Source organism: Episyrphus balteatus, chromosome 2 (genome assembly GCF_945859705.1).
Source record: "Episyrphus balteatus chromosome 2, idEpiBalt1.1, whole genome shotgun sequence".
NCBI lineage: Eukaryota > Metazoa > Arthropoda > Insecta > Diptera > Syrphidae > Episyrphus > Episyrphus balteatus.
In genome coordinates, this window is record NC_079135.1 from 59,045,147 (window position 1) to 59,066,777 (window position 21,631).

The 21,631-nt window shown below is 31.3% G+C and overlaps 1 protein-coding gene across 1 annotated transcript in view; it reads left to right on the forward strand.

Annotated features, from left to right (window-relative positions):
* LOC129908808 (uncharacterized) overlaps positions 1–21,631 on the forward strand; it is a 208,149-nt gene that overhangs the window by 76,344 nt on the left and 110,174 nt on the right. The window lies entirely within an intron of this gene.

Below are 21,631 nucleotides of genomic sequence, written 5' to 3' on the forward strand. Positions count from 1 at the left end.
TATATCTTGAGTTCTACTAACCGCATATCCGAGATTGTGGTGTCCAGATTTAGGAAAAATGACAGAGCATCAGTTTTTATATTTATATTTTGAATTATTGTAAATTTGACCTATTCACATTAATTGGAAAACTTACGTTATTTAATCCCCCGAAAATCGTATAAAGCATAGAATTGGAGTTGTCAGCCCTGTGACTTCGATATTAAAACGCATATGGCTACAGAACTGCGTACTTATATTTTGGTTATAACTCTACTCCCAAAATTTGCTCGGCCTAGTAGCAGAAAACTTGGTTTTTTCACACTTTTTATTAGTACATAGATTATTTCGACGTTAGATTACTTCTACAATATGATAGTTACAATACCGATTGTAGACTCATTTTATAGGTTTGTATATCATTGTTTAAATAATTTTATTGTTAATAAGTCTTACCTTTGTCATTTTTTGTTAAAATGAACAACTATGGAGCTATTCAATAATAACGATACCAATCTCTTTTCCAAGATGGCGGCCGCTTCCGACCTCCTATCATCCCAACAAATTGACTTTTATGATAAGGACAACCATCCGAACACATTCCATGAAAAAAATGCTGTCCCGCGAAAAATGCGATTTCATGCCCATATTTTGACTAATTTGCCTGCAATATTTAAATGTTGACAATTTAGATATATAAATAAAAGAAATACTCCTTACTTTCAACGAAATCTGTTTCCTACACAAATATTAGGCGAAAATGTGAATAGTTTGGTATATTAATATAATGACCAGTGATAGGATTTTGTGGAATTTACCTTTTTTTCTTGCACACTCGTAAGATACTGGACAAACACGTTTGACGTTCCGCTCTAGCCAAACATACATAAATGTGTAGGACCAGGTTTTCGTCCTTGATGTTTGTGGGTGTGACTACACACTATTGTGTAGTATCAGTTCTCAAATTATCTGTCACAAATCTAGAAATCGCAGCTTTGTTTATTTATTCTGAGGCGCTTAAATTATTTAGGCGCTTTGAAGAAAACGTCGTAAATAAAAAATTAAGTAAACGATTAAAGGTTGGCTTACAATCAAAACCACTCCCCCTGGTGTGATACTTTTTTGAGAACGTTAGCGCTAGGCAACCTTTGCTCAACGAAATATCAAACAAGAGTGATTTGTTTTGAATCAAGCTCTGCCTTTTATATGATTTTTGAAATAATTTTAAATCAATGAAATATATGATTACAAACATAAAGTATTTTAAAGTGATTAAACATAAAGCACTAATTTACAATATTGAACATTGAAATGAGAATTATTTTAATTAACAGTAAATGGATGTCTTATAAATGTATGTATTTTATTTTGCCTTTTTCTGCTTTTTCTTTCGTTATTGCCTCTTATGCCTTTTCTCTCGTTATTGCCTTTTCCCATATTTTTTTTTTATCTTTTAAGCCTTATATTTTTTATCTTAATACCTACAAACAAAATACTCAAATATACAAACAAAATAAACAATAGGTATCATACATGCATTTATGCATTATACATGCATACGCATAGAAAATAAAAAGAAAGGTAGGCCTAAAAACTCCTGGTACAAGCAAATGCAAAACCACCAGCATTCAATTGGCCTTAGAAATGGAACAATACAAAACCGGGAGGCTTGCCGCCGATTTCTGAGGTCAACCCGGCGAACCCCACAGGCGGATCACTAGTGTGAAGCAGTTACGTGGGATAGTTATGATCCCCTCGACACACAGTGGGACGAATGTATGGAAAAATCGGCATTTCTAATATCTTGTGTTTTAGTGACTGAAACTACGCAAAGTTGCAGTAAGACGTCTATTTACACCTAAATCTATGAATTAAACATGAAAACCAGATAAATGGAAACGTTTTAGCCAGGAAATTCATTTTTATTTAATTAAAAGAGTTGAGCAGCGAACTTTTTTTTTAGGATTTTCTTTTTATTTATGTAAAATAATTTATATAAAATAGAACTAATAATAGTATAGATAATAAAACACTATAATTTGAATATTCAAACAAATAAGAAAATAACAAAATGAAGAAACAAAACATTTTATTCATTGTCGATTTCGGAGGTATGACTTAAGTCGTCCGGGTTAAATTCTAGGGGAAAACTAAGATCTCTATAATTTTTTGATGAATATTGGTATATATCTCGATCATAATTTGATATATGTGAACTTTTTGACCGGAAATTTGACAACTGCTAAGAATTTTTGCATTTTTATAGAATTTGATCCCATCATTTTTGATTAAAATGGTAAAATGTTATAAATAATATTGGTTTAAACAGCATTTTTTTGTTTTAAATTGATGTTATATTCAGACTAGAATTCAGCCATTATTCGTTAGCGCTTATGAACCGATTCAGTCTTCTAGAAGACTGCTCCATCTTCTACTTTACTTTGAGGCAATAAAATTTAGTTACTTCCTGTATTTGAGCTTCTACATCTCCTGTTGACTCCTCTAAGCCAAGAAGTTGTTGAATTTTCAAACAGAACTCATCAAATCGTCTGTTTTCGCACTATCCAGTCAAGTTTTTAAATTTTGGCCATTTTTGATATAGGGGGTCGAACCTAAAAAAACGCGATTATAAGTACTTAGGGCAAATTGGGGCAAGTTTTTTTTTCTTGATTCCTTTAGAGGACACTTTCCTGAGTATAAAACCATAAAAACCCCAGAGAGCCTTTTAGGTGTAAAAAAGAAAATCTTACTCAAAGTCAAAAAAAATTTTTTTTCTACCAACACTTGGAAAATCACTAATAAAAACAAAACTCAACAAAACAAAACATTTTTTATAGTAAAATATTAATTAATATACCTCGATAAGTGTTATTATCCATAATTAAAGTAATTTTTTACCGCACAAAAAATTTTGGGAGTAAGACAAATTACAACCTGATTTTTCACCACCAAAAAAAAATTAAACTAGACAATGTTTAGCACTCTATAACTTTTGCACTAATTGGACAACGCAAATAATTTTGATGCAGTTAGAACCTAAATATATTTGGGATGACATACCAATCACTCAAAAGTACCGCAATAATATTCGATTTTTTTATTTATTGCTATGGGTCGTCCCACTGTGCGACATCGAGATCATAACAGCGCCGAGAAAAAGGAAGAAGAAGAAGAAAAAAAATTTTTTTTTTTGTTCAAAGCATTGTTGAAAATATTGTTGGAAATGACGAAAAAAAAATACTGTAAAAGTTTCAGCCCTTAATGTTAACATTTAGTACCGCCGCATCGCAATTTTCTATTTCCCATACGATTTGTATGGGAAAGATTGTGTATTTGTGTTTAGAATTTTGTATCTTTTTAATGGTTCATCCAAAAGGCTTGACAAAATCATTTTCTTTTATAAAATTGTCCGAGAATTATTTTCGAGAATAAACAAAAAACCAAAACTACTTTTTTCTAAAAAACCTCTTTATTTTCTGTTTTTACGTAGCTGGACTTGTTAATAAATTAATTTATGAAACATTAACCATTCGTCAATTATTTTTTAAACATTCAGACTTAAATAAGGATACAATAATAGTCCGGTCAATTTAGACATCCGAGGTTACATTAATTCCCAGCAAGCTGAAAATTGGTAGGATTGTTGGAAACACCATCATAAATTAAATCTAAAAAGTCCTCATCGATCCGAGGCCTGGAAAAAAATTTACGTGGGGTCAAAGGTCACAAAAACTGGTTTTGCACGATTTTCAGAAAAACGGTAAGTCTTATGAAAAAATTTTCAATGCAAGAATTGTAGACCAGATTATTATATATAAAAAGTGTCATGACACTTTTTTTCCTAAGACCCACCGTTTTTTAGGTATAACGATTCAAAAAGTTGAAGTTGAGTTGTAATCGTCATAATCAGGCCTATTCTGAAAAAAAACTCCTAACTGAAAAGTTCCTGAAATTTCATTAATTTTTTAGCTTGAATTTCGTTCCTCGATGGTTAAATATATGGGGAAAGCAAAAAAAAAAATGGAAATTTTCGCCATTTTTCCGATTGGGGCCCTTCTCCCGAAACCATTTCCCTGGGAATTTTTGTTTAGAATATGTCTGAATATATACAGGGTGTGCAATAGAGAATGGACAACCCTTAAACGGCTGATAGCTACACTGACTGTTCTAAAAACAGATAGAAAACAGTTCTATCGCAACCAGTTCATAAAATATTGGCTTTTTTTCGTTCAGTGTATTTTAAATTTTATCATCTTATGTTTTCGTTCACTACAACCACTTATGAATGAATTTTATTTCTTTCTTTTTTTTTATAATTTTCTACAATAATTGTATGATTACATAAACGCTTTAAAAACTGCAAAGCTACTGCACATTTTCGTAAAAAAAATTTTGAAATCTGTTTTTTGATGCAAAATGTAAAAAAGTTATTTTATGAAAAATTTTAAACACCTGTGATATAAAATAAATCTATGGAAACCTAGGTGGCCAACTTTCTTAAAAATATTCCCCTTAAACGAGATTGTTTTTAAGAAAGTTGGCCACCTAGGTTTCCATAGATTTATTTTATACCACAGGTGTTAAAAATTTTTCATAAAATACCTTTTTTACATTTTGCATCAAAAAACAGATTTCAAAATTTTTTTTACGAAAATGTGCAATAGCTTTGCAGTTTTTAAAGCGTTTATGTAATCATACAATTATTGTAGAAAATTATAAAAAAAAGAAATAAATAAAATGTATTCATAAGTGGTTGTAGTGAACGAAAACATAAGATGATAAAATTTAAAATACACTGAACGAAAAAAAGCCAATATTTTATGAACTGGTTGCGATAGAACTTTTTTCTATCTGTTTTTAGAACAGTCATAAGTGTAGCTATCAGCCGTTTTAGGGTTGTCCATTCTCTATTGCACACCCTGTATATATTCAGACATATTCTAAACAAAAATTCCCAGGGAAATGGTTTCGGGAGAAGGGCCCCAATCGGAAAAATGGCGAAAATTTCCATTTTTTTTTTTGCTTTCCCCATATATTTAACCATCGAGGAACGAAATTCAAGCTAAAAAATTAATGAAATTTCAGGAACTTTTCAGTTAGGAGTTTTTTTTCAGAATAGGCCTGATTATGACGATTACAACTCAACTTCAACTTTTTGAATCGTTATACCTAAAAAACGGTGGGTCTTAGGAAAAAAAGTGTCATGACACTTTTTATATATAATAATCTGATCTACAATTCTTGCATTGAAAATTTTTTCATAAGACTTACCGTTTTTCTGAAAATCGTGAAAAACCAGTTTTTGTGACCTTTGACCCCCCGTAAATTTTTTTCCAGGCCTCGGATCGATGAGGACTTTTTAGATTTAATTTATGATGGTGTTTCCAACAATCCTACCAATTTTCAGCTTGCTGGGAATTAATGTAACCTCACCCCCTTATTTTAGTCTAATTTGACCGGACTATAAAGTGATACAGTATTTGATTAACCCTGAATTGATCAACTTTTTTCATTGATAACACCTCTGAAAACTTACCTGAGAATTTTTCTTACTATGTCTGCGGTGCCCGCCCATGGATGGCTAAATTGGGACCTAAAATTTAGCTCGGATCTGTGTACCGGGTTTCAAGCTCAAAATTATCAAAAATGTCGAAGGCCACAAAGTTATTCGTTGTGGGCCGCAAGTTTGATAGGCATGGCCTACACTATGTAATTTGTCGGGTGTATTTTCAGTGTCGCACCGTGTAATTTCTCTGTTAATACTAATAGCAGAAATTTGAAAAAGGTCTTAATTTTAAAAGAATTGTTAGTCTTTGTAATTGCGTTTAAATGTGGATATTGCTCAGATAATAATTATTTACGGAAAATTTAAAATTTGATATTTTCACGGAATTTCGTTAGTGGTGCAAAAAAAAATAAAATCTGTTTTTATAAATAATTAAATACCGTTTTAAATGATCTTTTACTAAAAACTAAGTATGCCATTTTATTTCTAGTATAAAAAGGAATTTTAAGGAAAAAATTTTCGAAAATCGTTAGAGCCGTTTTAAAAAAAAAAATTTTATATATGTATATAAAAATTTTCTAACATTTAAAAAAAAAGTTGATATGCAATTTTCAATAAATAATTAATTTTCACATAAAAACGAAATTTCAAAATTTTTCACCAACCCGTTTCCAAAAAATTGATTTTTCCAAAAAAAATTTTGAAATATTTTTTAAAAATCCAAAAATGTGTTTTTTGAAAAATTTAAAATTTTTTTAAATAATGATTGTTTAAACGTTTCTGTATTAAAAATTTGGTCGAAATCTGTTTTGTCGTTTTTGAGAAATTCATAAATCCAAAAAACCGCCCATGGCAGGTACCGTTAATAACGATACAAAAAATATTTTTTTTATTTCAAAAGGAGGCTCTTATGTGTAACAGTAAGCAGAAAAATTTTAATTAAAATCGTTAGAGCCGTTTTTGAAATAAATCAACTTTTCTGTTTCCGTTATATGACAGTTACCGTTAGTTTTGTTCCTAAAAAAACTTCAATTTGTCCTCTAGGGAATCATCCAAAACTGTTAACTACCAAGAAATCGCTTTAGTAGTTTAGGCTGTAGCTCGAAGTTCTTACAGACAGACAGACAAAATTACCGGACCCACTTTTTTGGCATTCTCCATCATCGTAATGTCATGTAAAATTGTTATCTCGAGTTCGATTTTTTTTACGAATCCTAAACTTGCCCTATAGTACCTATCGCAAGTAATTTTTTTTCATTTAAAGTGCAGTTACAGCAAGTATTTTTATTGATCGCCTTGATTTTGTATGCAAATAAATTTTTTAACTGTAAAGCCACCTGTGCGATAATATGAGACAATTTTCAACTATGTCTCCTCCTCTGTGCCACGTAGTTCTATGTTATATGTTATTTCTTTGTGTCTATCTGCCTCTCTCTTGTGTCATTGTCTTGTGTTGTCTCAGCCAAATGGTCTCAGTTGCCCATGCTGTTAAGTGTCTGTACTTCGTACATTTATGTGCGTTGTACAGTGTATATAGTATATAGTATAGTTACGGTGACCATATTTCTAGAAGCGAAACCAGGGACAGATAAAAAATTCGTTGGATCGCACACAGGCGGATTTCTTTAAATTTGTGGCCAAAACTAATAAATCACTTTTCTAGGTTTAAAAAAGTAAGGAAATACTAAGTACAACATAATTTATTCATAGAAAACAATTATTTTCAATTAAAAAACAAAAGGTAAACATTATTCCATTATTTTTTTGTATAAACATACATTATCTAATAAATACTTCAATTCTTTGGGATATTCGTTTGATTTTGGATTTTTTTTGTATATTTTCTTAAAATATCTGTTACATATGGGTCCGTCTTAAGTTTTTACGGTATATAACCACATTTTCAGAAGATAAACCTTGAAATAATACAAACAGTAAACTTAAATTCAAAATTAAAATTAAGGAAATTTGTTTTTTTGTCATATTCAAATCAATATTTATGTGTATAATTCGCAGAGTAGTGCTTTTTAGCAACTTAATCTGGCATATATATAAAGCTTATATGTGTACAATTTATATAAGTCTAACAACGTAGCTCGATGTTACTGGATCTGATACTTTTAAGTCTTATGAAATGGTTTTCTTTTTAGGCTCTGCGAACAAATACGTTTTTTTCTTTTTTTTTTATTAAACACTTGAGAAATTAACACAAACTTCACTGAAAACACATAGGCAAATATCCCCAGGTGCATAATACATGATTCAAAATAGGTCAAACACTTTCTCGGCTTAATATTTGGAATTAAAAGCACAACAAGGAATAAACCGCGATGAATTGTTTTTCTTTAAGGTAAACTTTGTTTCAATTTTTAACAATTAAAATATGAGTTAAAAATTTTATGCAAATCATCGTTGGGTGTAACAGGCCAATGACATTAGAAAAATATGCCACGTCGACCGTCATGGCTTACTTTATTTTTGAGGTTTTGACCAGGAATTTTGGAAAATCCGCCTGTGTGGATCGTTTCGAAAATATTGATTTTTCACAAAAAAAAAATAAAAATTTTATTTTTTTAAAATGAGTTTTGATAATTTCCTTATTTTGATACGATGATTTCTTAAACGATTTGATGGGAGCATTTTCATTGAAATCATTTAAGCGGATTTATAATAGGTACCTAACTTCTAAAAAAATATTTTTTCAATAAAAAAAAACTTTTCCTGATATAGCTTTTCAACTCGACAAATACAAGCTGGAACTAAACAAAATGACAAAAAATTTTAAAACTAAAGCCTAGTCTTGAAGTGAAATTGAAAATTTTCATATAAAACCAGCACGACGAAATACGAAAATTTAGTTTTTCGATGCATATTTACGCAGCTTAACCACTGAAATTCTTTACTGTGTTAGAATATTTGGAGAGTTTTCAATCGTTTTTCACTGACATTTAACTGTCCAAGTAATTTTTCTTACTCTAAAAGAGTTTTTTGACTTTGGAGACTTATTAGAAAAACTTTTAATTTAAAGCAACTAAAGATTGTTTTTTCTTGTTTTCCGTTCAAAGTTTTTAAAATTTTGAATAAATAATATTCATTTTTATCAAAAAAAAAACGACTTCCATGGATCGAAACTAGGTTTTATGGTTTTCTCATAGATTCTATAGCCAGAACTGGACCACACTGCAAGCACTAACATTCCAATACAAAACCACGCTGCAAGCACCAGCTTTCCAATACAAAAAGAATTATCAAAATTGGTTCACTCCGTCCAAAGTTATGAGTTAACAGACATAAAAAAATAAATTAAAAAAAAAAATACAGACGAATTGAATACTTCCTCCTTTTTGGAAGTCGGTAAAAAAAATCAGAAAATGTGCAAATACGGGATAATCACGGGACAAATTCCAAAATACGGGACACTTATACGTTCCGGGTTTCTTAAATAAAAAACCGGGACAAGCTGTTGAAATGCGGGACAGTCCCGGGTGAACCGGGACGGATGGTCACCGTAAGTATAGTAGTTATTGCAAAGAAATCGGTTGAATTAAGAATAAATTTACCTTTGACCTTGAATAGCTTCTGATGGAGTTGATTATATGAAAAAACACTATACTAGTTGGAGTATAAAAATATTCTCTACAAAAATATTTAATCCGCATGGCAGTGGAGTTTATCCTTCATTAGTTATAAGAATCAGAAGTAAAAAAAACTCCTGCGTTATTCTTATGGTAAATAAAAAAGTGCGACGCGGAAGTACTAAACATTAATATTAAGGGCTCAAATTTTCAGAGACCTATTTTTGGGACTAATCGAAACTTTTGAGCCTTTTTCCGAGAAAATCTGAAAAATGGCATGAAAAGATAAACACGAAGGAGAGAATTCAAATGGTACCTACTACCTATCTAGAAAAAAATAATTGTCTTGAAACCTTTAAAAATCGAATATTATCATTTAGAAAGTCCTTTTTTTTTATTATAAACTGCTTCTGCAACTATTATTTAATTAGGGGTATTCATGTTAACGCGGAAAACCCATAGACGGAAGTACTAAACATTAATATTAAGGGCTCAAATTTTCAGAGACCTATTTTTGGGACCAAGCGAAACTTTTGAGCCTTTTTCCGAGAAAATCTGAAAAATGACAAGAAAAGACAAACACGAAGGAAGTGAATTCAAATGGTACCTATCTAGAAAAAAATAATTGTCTTGAAACCTTTAAAAATCCAATATCATTTAAAAAGTCCTTTTTTTTTAAAACTGCTTGCGCAAATATTATTTAATTAGGGGTATTCATGTTAACGCGGAAAACCCATAGACACAGTAAAAACCTTAGAATGTTCTTTCGGTAGAAATGGGCTGTCAAAATTTGTATGGGAAATAAATTCTGTAGAAAAAAAAAACCTGATAAACTTTGGGTGAGTTCAATCACCTTTCGGATAGATTGTATCGTTTTCTATTGACGAGATTCAGAATGAGATTTGTGAATCTGACAGCTGAAAGCGGGGGTGAAGAGAGGAAATTGTGGGAAAATCTCAGATTTCATGATTTGTTTGCGTCTTGGGATTCAAAAAAATTAATCTGAGATTCAAAAATCTGAATCTGGATTTTTATCAAGATTCATTCTTATTCAAGATTTTTTTCTCTCAGGATGTTGGTTTTCAGTTTCTTTATGAGATCGCCATCGCACTCACGCGTGCGGATTGATATACATAGATCTTTATATGGATATGGTGTTTGTGGACGAAAACTAGTTTTGAATTCAATATTTTTATGAAAGATTTCTGGAGTGTGTTCCTATTTATTTTTGAAATGAAAAAGAAACTTCATGTTGCAGTTGTGGATGGCATTTGAGTTTTTTGGGTATCAGAGAAATTTGTGTAACTAGAACTACTGTGATTGCTCAGCGGGAAAGTAGGTAGAGGATGTGTTATATGGTTTCTTTGGTTATAATGTACTTGACAGTATCCTATGTTCACTGTGTATAAAAATATGAACAGTTAGTTAGATACACAGAAGGATTGATTTTCATGTTCTTTGACTTTTTGGTTTTTCTTGCTAGTTGAAATTTTTTCGGCGTTATTATAAATTCCATTCGTATCGGAAATTTGCTACGATTCCCGAAAAAATAATGACGGTATCAGCCCGTAGTCGAGAATTTCATATCATTCTTGATTATTTTCCGAACCGATAGAACACGTGATAAGGCCGATTGTCTCGTTAGGGGTAGGTATATCGCGATCGCCCGGGTTGATATGAAAATGTATGTACGTACATATCCGGGGTTATTCAGGAGGAAATTGCCAAAAATCTAGAGCGTTTATTAAAACCGTATGGGAGGGGGGTCTATTCCCCCTAGAGGGCTCCTAGAGGGGAGAGGCAATTAAAAAAAAATCGCTTAATTTGGGAAAAAAAATTATTAAAAATCAACGATAAAATAACGTGCTATACATTTTGTAAAGCCAAAAACCTCGTCTTTAAAAAAAAAAATTAAAGAATTAAAAACCCCGATATGGTTTGTATATGATTTTGTAGCTGCATAATAATATTTTTTTTTTTTTGGCAGGAGAAAATCTTCAAAAGACACTTGGCAGTATTCGACACCAAGTAGTGTGGGACTCATAACCACTAAAACTACCTCTTAATCATTCTTTAATCTTTCTTTCTTAACTTTGTAAAATCACTTTGGGGGAAGTTTAAACTTTTAATCGTTCCCATGTTTTTTAGACCATAAGTTCATGAGGCTTGGTTCGTCTTAATCTCCAAACATGGTTTCTTATATTCAAGACGGACTCCATATCAGAATTAGTATGACTGGAATTTTGGAATTTTTGGATGATTTCGGTATTTGTTTTCTTTGTACAGCCCCATAATTGGATTCCATAGGTCCAAACAGGCTTTAGTACTGGATTATACAGCATTATTTTGTTTTGGGTTGATAAATTAGCGTTGTTACCAAGTAACCAGTACATTTTTCTATATTTCAATATTTCAAGTTCTAAGAAAATAGCTGAACAAAAACTTTTGCCATTATTCGTATAAGCGATATTGGTCTGTAAGACGTCACTTCTGTAGGTGGTTTACCTTGCTTGGGTATGACAATTACTTCAGCAATTTTCCAATGGTGTGGGACATACCGGTGCTTAAGGCATGCATTTATTATATATTGGAGTTTTATGAAGGCTTTCAAGGGGATTTCTTTCATAACCTGAGCATTAATTAGATCGTAACCTGGTGATTTTGTATTTGATAGTTGATGTAAACACATACTTTTTATTTCTTTTAGTCATACAATTGGTATTTCACTTTCATCTATCTTATCAACAAACTGTAAGCTATTTTCAGTCGCGTTTGTTGGATTAAAAACGTTCGCAAGATGCTCAGCGAAAAGGTTAGATTTTTCTTTTGGGTTACCGATCCATTTCCCATCTTGAGATTTCAAGGGCGAGTTTTGTAACTGGGGTCTTTTCAGGCGCTGGGCTGCCTTCCTTAGCGAAAAATCGGTTGAAGCATCAGTCGTTAAATTCTTTAGGAATGTACTGAATGAATCATTTTTGAATTTGTAAATTTGTTTTTTAAGATTGTCGCTTAGACGGCTAAACGTTGTTTAATCATCTTGAAAGTACTACTAGTAGTTTACTAGCTATTTTCAATGGAACTTTCAACGAATTCAATACAAATCGTATCTACTCGGGAAGAAGAGCATGAGTAGATGATAGTACTAGATTAACCAAAACATCTACTAGTAGTAAACTACAACCTCCAATGGAACAGGGCTATTAATAGTTGTTGCTTGCATATTTTCATTAGTAAACTTGGTTTCTTCATAGTTTTAAGCTTTCTATTATAAGAATCGCCGATCCACCTCTTGCCTTGTCAGCTGGATGTGGAGCGTGGTAACATGAACAGTTTTCTATTACATTATCTAGACTTTGCCCATTGGAGAAATGAGTTACACCAGTAAAATATCGATATGTTCTAGATCTAAAAAGATTTTTAACTCAGATAAATGTTGTAAAAGACCGTTTGCATTCCATGTAGCGATTTTGTGTTGTCCATCATTGTTTTTTAAGAGCGACTTTTTCGCTTAGCTGTTTGATATTGAAATCCTGTTTATCAATTCTTTGATTCTATATACTCCAGTCAAAGCGTCATTTGACCTTGCGCACAGAGGCACTGTCAGTTTTTTCATGGATCGATAGGGGTATATTTAAAAGGCTTAACCCCAATTTCTCACCACATGATCATTCTTTTTAGCGGAGTTATTCACAAAAATGCATTTTTTGGGATATTTTACTTCAAAGCTAATATCTTTGCTCCAGATTGTCGTAGACCAAAAAATAAACACACATTCTCTTCCTTATAATATTTATCGTTGTATGTAATTTCATTGTATTTGAGTGAGTAAATACAAAATGGCAGCCATTTAAAGTCAAATTCTTGTTGTTAAAAAACACATTTTTTTCATTATTTCGAAAAAAGCTTATATCATGATTGACATTTTTCTAACCTATTTTGTAGCCCTATTCATGTCCTGCATGTCCCCGTTATCACCAAAGATGGCCGAGCAATTGATAAATGAACACATGCAAAACCCGTGCGAAAACACCCAAAAATATCGTTTTTTGCTTCAGAGTGTCCTACGACAAAAAATAAGGCTATTGATTGTTCGTTACAACATTTTCTATCGATTTGGTGCACATTATTTTTGTTGAAACAAATAAAAAATAAGTAATATTAAGTCAAGGACGTTTTTTTTGTTTAGCAAACTCTTGCCATATTATTTTGTAAACAGTGCTAATATTGGCGAACAAAATAAAATACTGTTGTAGTCCTTTAAATTATCTACAATTTAAAAAAAATTAGCTCTCTATGATCCACGGGAGCCGAGTTATTATAATTTTAAAAAAGCATCACTCCGTAAGAAAATTAAAAAAATTTCCCTTGTTTATAAGTCGAATACTAGTTCTCAGTGAGAGGGGTTGTTTTCATTGTTTCTTGTTATAAGAGGAGTTGCCTCATGTTTTTCGTTGGTCATTTGGAACTTTTTTAAAAAATTAATTTCTCGGCTCGTGTGGGTCGTAGAGAGCTATTTTTTTTTTAAATGTAGATAATTTAAAGGACTACAACAGTATTTTATTTTGTTAGCCAATACTTGCACCGTTTACAAAATAATAAGGCAAGAGTTTGCTAAACAAAAAAACGTCTTTGACTTAATATTACTTATTTTTTATTTGTTTCAATAAAAATAATGTGCACTAAATCGATAGAAAATGTTGTAACGAACAATCAATAGCTTTATTTTTTGTCATAGGACACTCTGAAGCCGAGTTATTCCCAATAAACGATATTTTTGGGTGTTTTCGCACCAGTTTTGCATGCGTTCATTTATCAATTGCTCGGCCATCTTTGGTGATAACGAGCTGATTTTTTCTGTAAAATGCAGGACATGAATAGGGCTACAAAATAGTTAGAAAAATGTCAATCATAATATAAGCTTTTTTCGAAATAATGAAAAAAAATGTGTTTTTTAACAACAAGAATTTGACTTTAAATGGCTGCCATTTTGTATTTACTCACTCAAATACAATGAAATTACATACAACGATAGAAAATATTATAAAGAAGAGAATGTTTGTTTATTTTTTGGTCTTAGACAATCTGGAGCAAAGATATTAGCTGTGAAGTAAAATATCTCAAAAAATTCATTTCTGTGAATAACTCCGCTAAAAAGAATGATCATGCGGTGAGAAATTGGGGTTAAGCCTTTTAAATATACCCCTATCGATCCATGAAATAAAAACTGACAGTGCCTCTGTGCGCAAGGTTAGGCCCTTTTTTCCGACGCTTTGACTGGAGTAATAGCTTGCCGGGTGATTACCCTGACAGTTCACACATTTTGCTTTCTGATCTTTGCTCATCGGACAATTTTTAGTTGCATGTTTTCCTTCGCACTTTACACAAGCAAACTCGCGGTTGCAGTATTTTTGGGTATGACCAAAAGATTGGCAACGTTTGCACTGCGGAACAACTTTTGATTTTCGGAGTGGTTCAATTTTTACAGCTATGCCCAAGATTGATCTTACTTTATAAATCTCCTCGAGACTTTGTTTACTGTCAAAAGTTAGCATGAATAAAGGTAGTAACCTCTTATTTTTCGTCGATTCTCCAGAGGAGTTTCTTATTGTCTCGTTCTTAAATAGACTGACTGCATGAAGGGCTTTGAAGCCTATTTGTACAAGATCTTCCACTACTTCCTCGGGAGATCACGAGGAATGAAGACCTCTGGCTACAACTTTTATTGGCCTTGTAGCTTTGTTCTCATATGAGTGCCATTGTATTTGGTGTTTGTTTGTTCAGTACTTCAGTGACAGATTTATACTCGTCGGCTTCTTCGACTGTGACTTTCCAGTTATCTTTGTTGTACGATGTGAATTTGCAAGCTTTTTTAGTACATTTTTCTATTATTTTCTTAAGATCTCCAAAAATTGGAAATCCTGAGATCATAATTGGTGGTGGTGTAATTTTTGTTGCTGCCTTTAGCATGAGATTTTAGTTTAGCAACAGCTACCACATTATTCGCTTCTTCAGTTCCTGTAATCAACTCTTTATTATTTTCGGTTTTAGAGCTCTTCTGATTTCTTGAACAAATCTCAGGACTACGTTTAAGTTTTTTTGTTATACGCTTATTTTTCTTTTTCTCTTTTTCTCAAGAGCTCTTCTTCATCAGTTTGATATTCAGGTTCAATATATTTTGGACTTAACTGAAGCGTGGACTCTGAATCTTTCTTGTCAAGCAAGGAAACTTTCTCTTCGAGTTTTTTTTCACTTGCAACTGAAGACTTTGAACCAGAACTTTAAGTTGTTTTCTTGCCGCTATTTCAATTTACCATTCTTCAAAGTAGTTCTTTGATTTTGATTAGTCTATCTCTTTGTCTTCGATGGAACTCTGTTGGTCTGTAATGTCGATCTCTTCATTGTTCTTGGTCCCTTTTTCTCTGATGTGTTTAACATCAATAGTATTGTTTGGGGTTGTCGATGATGTAACCCCTGGAGTAAATTTGTTTGGGGGAGTTCTTTGTAGCTTTGAACTCCGTCTCTCAATATTTATAAGCAATAATTGGTCATCCTCAAAATCCATAGGACCGACTTCTAAAGAGAGGGGATTTACCAGTTTCACGGATTGCCACCTGGGGTATTTAATCTAGTCGTTTTGCTCATTGCCATAATTTTTTAACTTTGTGTTCGTACCATAAATAGGTCAGTTACTTCTATCCATAGTTTATATATGTGTCAGACGCTCTTGGATTTAATGGTGGGCTGGTGTATTCAGAGCGATATTTCAGTTCTTTTGCTCCTAGTTCCTGAAAAGATAACTCAGGTGACTCAGTCCATGGATCGAATGGATCCACCGCTCGTCGTTAGTTGGATATCCAGCGGACACCGCCAGGAGGTGACGATGCGATTTTGCCACGCCTAATTTTTTCTGACTTCGGATTAAAAATCAGCACCCCAAAAACCTTCAGAAAAGTATATTTTTGTTTTTGTGCCAAAAAAAGTTGGAGGTAATTTAAAGTTGTACCTACCAAAGTTAAAATAGAACTCACTATCATCTCTAAACATTAAAAAACAAATGTAAAATAAATAAAAATGAAAGAATACGTTTTTCTACAAAACAAGACAACAAAATTTATTCTACGATAAACACCAGCCGAAAAATCACAAAAACGTATTTTTCACGCACGCACGCGCGAGTGTAATAAATAATAAATAAACAAAAGGTACAACCCAGAAATCAACCTAAATATGAAATTCAATCATTGTATATTAGAGTGACCGCAACTCCCATAGAAAAATTTTTTGTCGAATTTTTTTCGGGGGAACCCCATTAAATGTTCCGCCTTTGCAGATTTTTAGATAGCCAAAATTTCACCTCGATTGGATAAGTCTAAATGATGCCGATACTCTCTCAAAGTATCAGAAATCTCTGTTTTTCGCAGAAAATTAGCTCTAGCTTCCAAACAGAGGGGTTTATTTTCACTTTTTATATATTAAATTAAAGATAGTGTTGTTACACATATAGTGGAGTAACTAAAGCTCAAAAATTGGCAATATTAGGGAACCCGGCCGAACAGCTTAGATTTTGATGATCTTTTTTTTCAAACGTCGGTAATTAAAATACTTTAAAGTCTATAGATTAAAAATTGCCGGTGTTGCCGTTTTGATTTTTTAAATTTAATTGAAGATTTTTGTGAACAAAAACAAATCTTTTTCAAAAATTTTTCTTAAAATTCATAAATTAATTGATGCCAAAAGATTGTCTAGGAAATTCAAGGAAAAAAAATGTATGGGAGTGAGGGACAATCTTCCATAGTTCAAGCGATAGATGCAATTTTCTTATTAATTGACTTCAAACACAAAAAAAAATATTTGAACACAACGGCAACACCTACAATATTCAAATATACATTTTTTAAAAGCTAGAAGCTTAGTCATATATGTAAAATTAAAATGGAGTTAATTGAATGAACGGCTTTTGAAAGAATGGTAATTGAACTCAGATTTTTGAAAAAAAAAATTATTGAAAAAATTTTAACATGTCGTTTTTTAAACTTGGTCGTAATGTAAAATGCATTTATTTTCAAATTTTTTTGGCCGCATTTATTATGATTTCAAATTATAAAAGGAAATGTCAATATGTATTACGGTTTATGAAAAAAATTAAAAAGTATTTCATTTTCGAAGAACTTTTTTTAATAAAAGTTTTGAAAAAAAATGTAACTTATTTTTTTTTTAAGTTCAACATCTAAACATAAAATTATTTTTTATTCATTTAATAACCCTTACTGTTGAAAGTTAAATAGAAAAAATTTAAAGTTCCTATTTACCACAGTATTTGAGAAAATTAATTATTTCAATGCAAAAATTCAGTTTTAATAAAAAAAAACCATTGAAATTGAAGTAATTATTCATTTTTTTTTCAAAAGTGTGATATAATTTACCTTTTTTGCTTCGAAATTCAACTGATAATATTTATGGCCAAACATTTTTTTTAAATAAATTCATATTTTATTAGAAAAAGTTTGGAAAAAAGTAATTTTAAATTTTTCTAATAACATTTTTTTTTTAATTCTGAGTTTGAGGAACATTTTTTCAAAAAGTCTTGATTAAATTTAGTGGATTTAAATTTAAGAGATAAGAATGAGCTTCTGGCTTTTTAAAAATGTATTTTAAAGTATTGTAGGTGTTGCCGTTGTTTTCAAAATATTTTTTTTGTGTTTGAGGTCAGAATGTTAGAAAATTGCATTTATCGCTTAAACGATGGAAGATTGTCCCTTACTGCCTTTTATATATTTTCCTTAAATTACCTAGAGAATCTTTTGCTATCATTTGTTTTATGAAATTTAAGCAAAAAAAAAAATGGTTCTGTTAAAAAGAAATTAATTTTAATTTTAAAAAACAATACGCCAACACCGGCAATTTTTAATCTATAGACTTTAAAGTATTTTTAATTACCTACGTTTGAAAAAAAAATCGTCAAAATCAGAGCTGTTCGGCCGGGTTCCCTAATAATTTGGTTTAGTTACTCTACTAATAACTCAGATGCTTAACTTGTTTAGTTTTACTAATAAAAAAAAATATTGTCATCAATTTAAATTTTCAGTACTTACCTCAAAAAGAGCTGAAGTGCAAACTCGATTTAAAATAAAACTTTCTAGGTATGTTATAGAAAGGATTGAATTTGGATTGAATTTGAAAGGTATCTAATCGAAATGCTTCTCGTATAATATATAATAATTTAATCAACAAAAATAATATATAATAATTTATAGTAATTTTATCAACAATAGAGGCACAGAGTAAAATTGACTGAAAAAAAAACAAAAAAGGCACCCATTGGGGGTTGAACCTGCTATGTTTTTTTTTATAGAAAAAAAAAAAATAAAATGCAGTTGTAAAATACATATTTGTTTTTTTTTTTTTTTATGAAGTTTAAGCTTCACGAGTCGTTTCGTTGGTAGTTCAATAATTTTATTAAAATAAACTCGCGCTTTTTGCTAATTTTACTTTGTATGTAAAATAAATTAACTTAAAATAGAATGTGAGTATTAATTCTGTTGCGTTTTTGTTTTGATTTTAAAAGAAGTTTTAACAATTTTAAGTGTTTTCAGCCGATTGAAAATAGGCACAAGTTTTCTCAAAGCACCTCCAAATCTTTTGCATGGAAACCCGCATTTAAAAGAAGGCTTTAAAAAAGTGCAATCACTTAAAGTCGTAAATGACATGACAGAAAGAGGAGTCAAATTAATAACCAATTTTAATAACCTTTTAACTAAAGATGAGGAACAAAAACTATATGTACTTCAAGTAGTCAGTGAGTGCCGAAAATTGTATCCTGATGCTTCCAAAACTACTTTAAGTAAATCTCTTGACACATTTTTTTTAGTAATTACTTCATTAGTTATGTATTAGAAATGTAATGGGAATGTATGGGAACGACATATCGTGCGGCTAAAATCGTCTCGTGAAAAGTAGGCATAAGACGAAATTAAGTATTTTTTTTTTTTTTAGAAATCTGTTTAATGTTTCATTTTTTTGTTAAAACAGTTAAAACAGTTAAAAAAAAAAGTTTCATTTTAAATCGAGTTTGCCCTTCAGCTCTTTTTGAGGTAAGTACTGAAAATTTAAATTGATGACAATATTTTGTGTTTTTAGTAAAACTAAACAAATTTAGCATCTGAGTTATGTGTAACAACACTACCTTTAATTTAATATATAAAAAGTGAAAATAACCCCCTCTGTTTGGAAGCTAGAGCTAATTTACTGCGAAAAACAGTGAAAAAACAGAGATTTTTGATACTTTGAGCGAGTGTCGGCACCATTTAGACATATCCAATGGAGCTGAAATTTTTGCTATTTAAAAATCTGCAAAGGCGGAACACAAATTTCGAAAATTGATTTCTTGCGGTCACTCTAGTGTACATACATATGTACATTAGGGTGGGTCAAAAAAATCGAAATTTTTTTTTTTTTTTGAATTGGTACTCTGAAAAATCGATTGCTAGACCCCTCTAGAATATACACACCAAATATGAGCTCTTTATATTAATGGGAAGGTCCTCCGCTTTGCAATTTTCCATTTTTACATCAAGCTTCTACTAAAAAAAAATAATTTTTTTATTAATTGACTTTTTAGCAAATTTCTTTTCATATTCTTGTAGGAAATTGAACGCTCTACAAAAAAGGCCTTATGCACTTTTTTCGTTTATCTAACCGTTGAATAGATATTTGAGGTCCAAAAATTGAGAAAATCTTTAAAAATTCGTTTTTTGTTCTTAATTTTGTAACAAATTGAAAAATTATAATGATCAAACGCGCAAGACATATTCTTGTTGGAAATTGATTGCTCCACAAAAAAGGTCTTATTAACTTTTTTCATTAATCTAACCATTCTAAAGATATTCGAGGTCAAAGTTAAAAAAAAATATAAAAACATTTTATATTTTTAAAAAATTTCTAATTCACTGAAACTTCATTATTTTCAAATTAGCAAGATATATTCTTGTAGGGGCTTAAACGTTCTACAAAAAATTCCTTGTAATGAAATTGATTGCTTTAACCGTTTAGAAGATATTCGAGAAATGTCAACTCGCACGCGCGAGTTGGAAAAAAACAGGAGTCAATAAGAACAAAACAACCCTTTTTGAAAACCAAAGATAATGATCTAGCAAAAAATATCTACTCTCTGCAGCATCTTTATAGTTTCATGATAAATGAATGATTTCTGCCTGCCTGAATGAGAAAATAGGAAACAAAAAAAAGCATTATGTGAACACAAAAAAGAAAAAACAAAATATAACGAGAAAATGAGAACGCAAGAGCAAGTTTTTTTTCAATAAATAGAAAAGAACAGAAAGAAAAAGTGCATCAGCGCCAACTTACGAAGTGGCATTCTTTTGAACTAGGTTTGTATGTGTGATTAATGGAATTTTCAAAGTTAAAAAAGCTAAAATAGACACTTTTACAACAATTTATATTAAAAATACTGTGAGCAAAAATATACACTCCTGCTCAAAATTAACGCACGCTTTTTTCTTCTGCAGTTATACCCCTGTATCTTATTTTAAATGGCTTTGAAATTCTTTGGTCTATTTTGTTTGTGTTTGCTTATTGTTTACCATCGATTGGCAACTCTGGTTCGATAAAGTTTGGTTGACATTGTAATTAAGCTCCGTGAATTTTGTGGTTTTTATTGTTAAAAAAGTCTTTCAAAAGTGATACAAGGTTTCAAAACTAAAAGTAACTATTTGGGAATCATCTAGTCAAAGGTGAGCTAAAACTTTTGCTTTGTATCTAAGTGAAAAAAACTTCCTACAAAATGAGTAGCTTACAAAGAACCCCGCCAAGTAAAAACAATAACAATAACCCTACCAACACGTACAACGACTACACACAACTGCCGAAACGACCATGTTCTGTCTTTTCACCAGAATTGCAATCTTCTTCTCAACATGCCAATCCTAAAAATGATGCCCAAATCGGAAATATGCAGGTGGTGGATCTGAAAACTCTTGAATGCTCACTAGCAGCATTACTTGATGATCGCCTGAAAAACTTGCCTACAAAATCTGACTTGGTTGAAGTCAAGACAAAAATGGAGTGCCTAGAACGTAACAATGAAATGCTTACTTCCAATGCAAACTTCAACAATTTGAGAAGAAATGTCTGAATCTCGAACGTCAAATTGATTTTCTTGAAAGGAAATCAAACGAAAAAAACTTGATACTGCATATCCCCACTCAGGAGGACGATCAGCATGTGAAGGAGAAAGCAAAAAATGTTTGTTTAGATCTTTTACAACAAAACAACCTAGCAAAAATAACCAGAACAAAAGTAATTCGCTCGGGAAACAATAAAATAGCGAATGTTATCGTCGAAATGCAGGATTGTGATGATGTACCACGTATATTAAAGGCAGCAATCAAATTGCGAAACACTGGAATCTCTATCCACCGAGATTATATAAAAGCAGCTCGTGAAAAAAGGAGACATCTGCTACAAATAAAAGCAAACATAAATGCATACAACAAAAACGCAAAAGTTCTAATTCGGGGGCAAACGCTTTTATTTGACAATAAAACATTATATT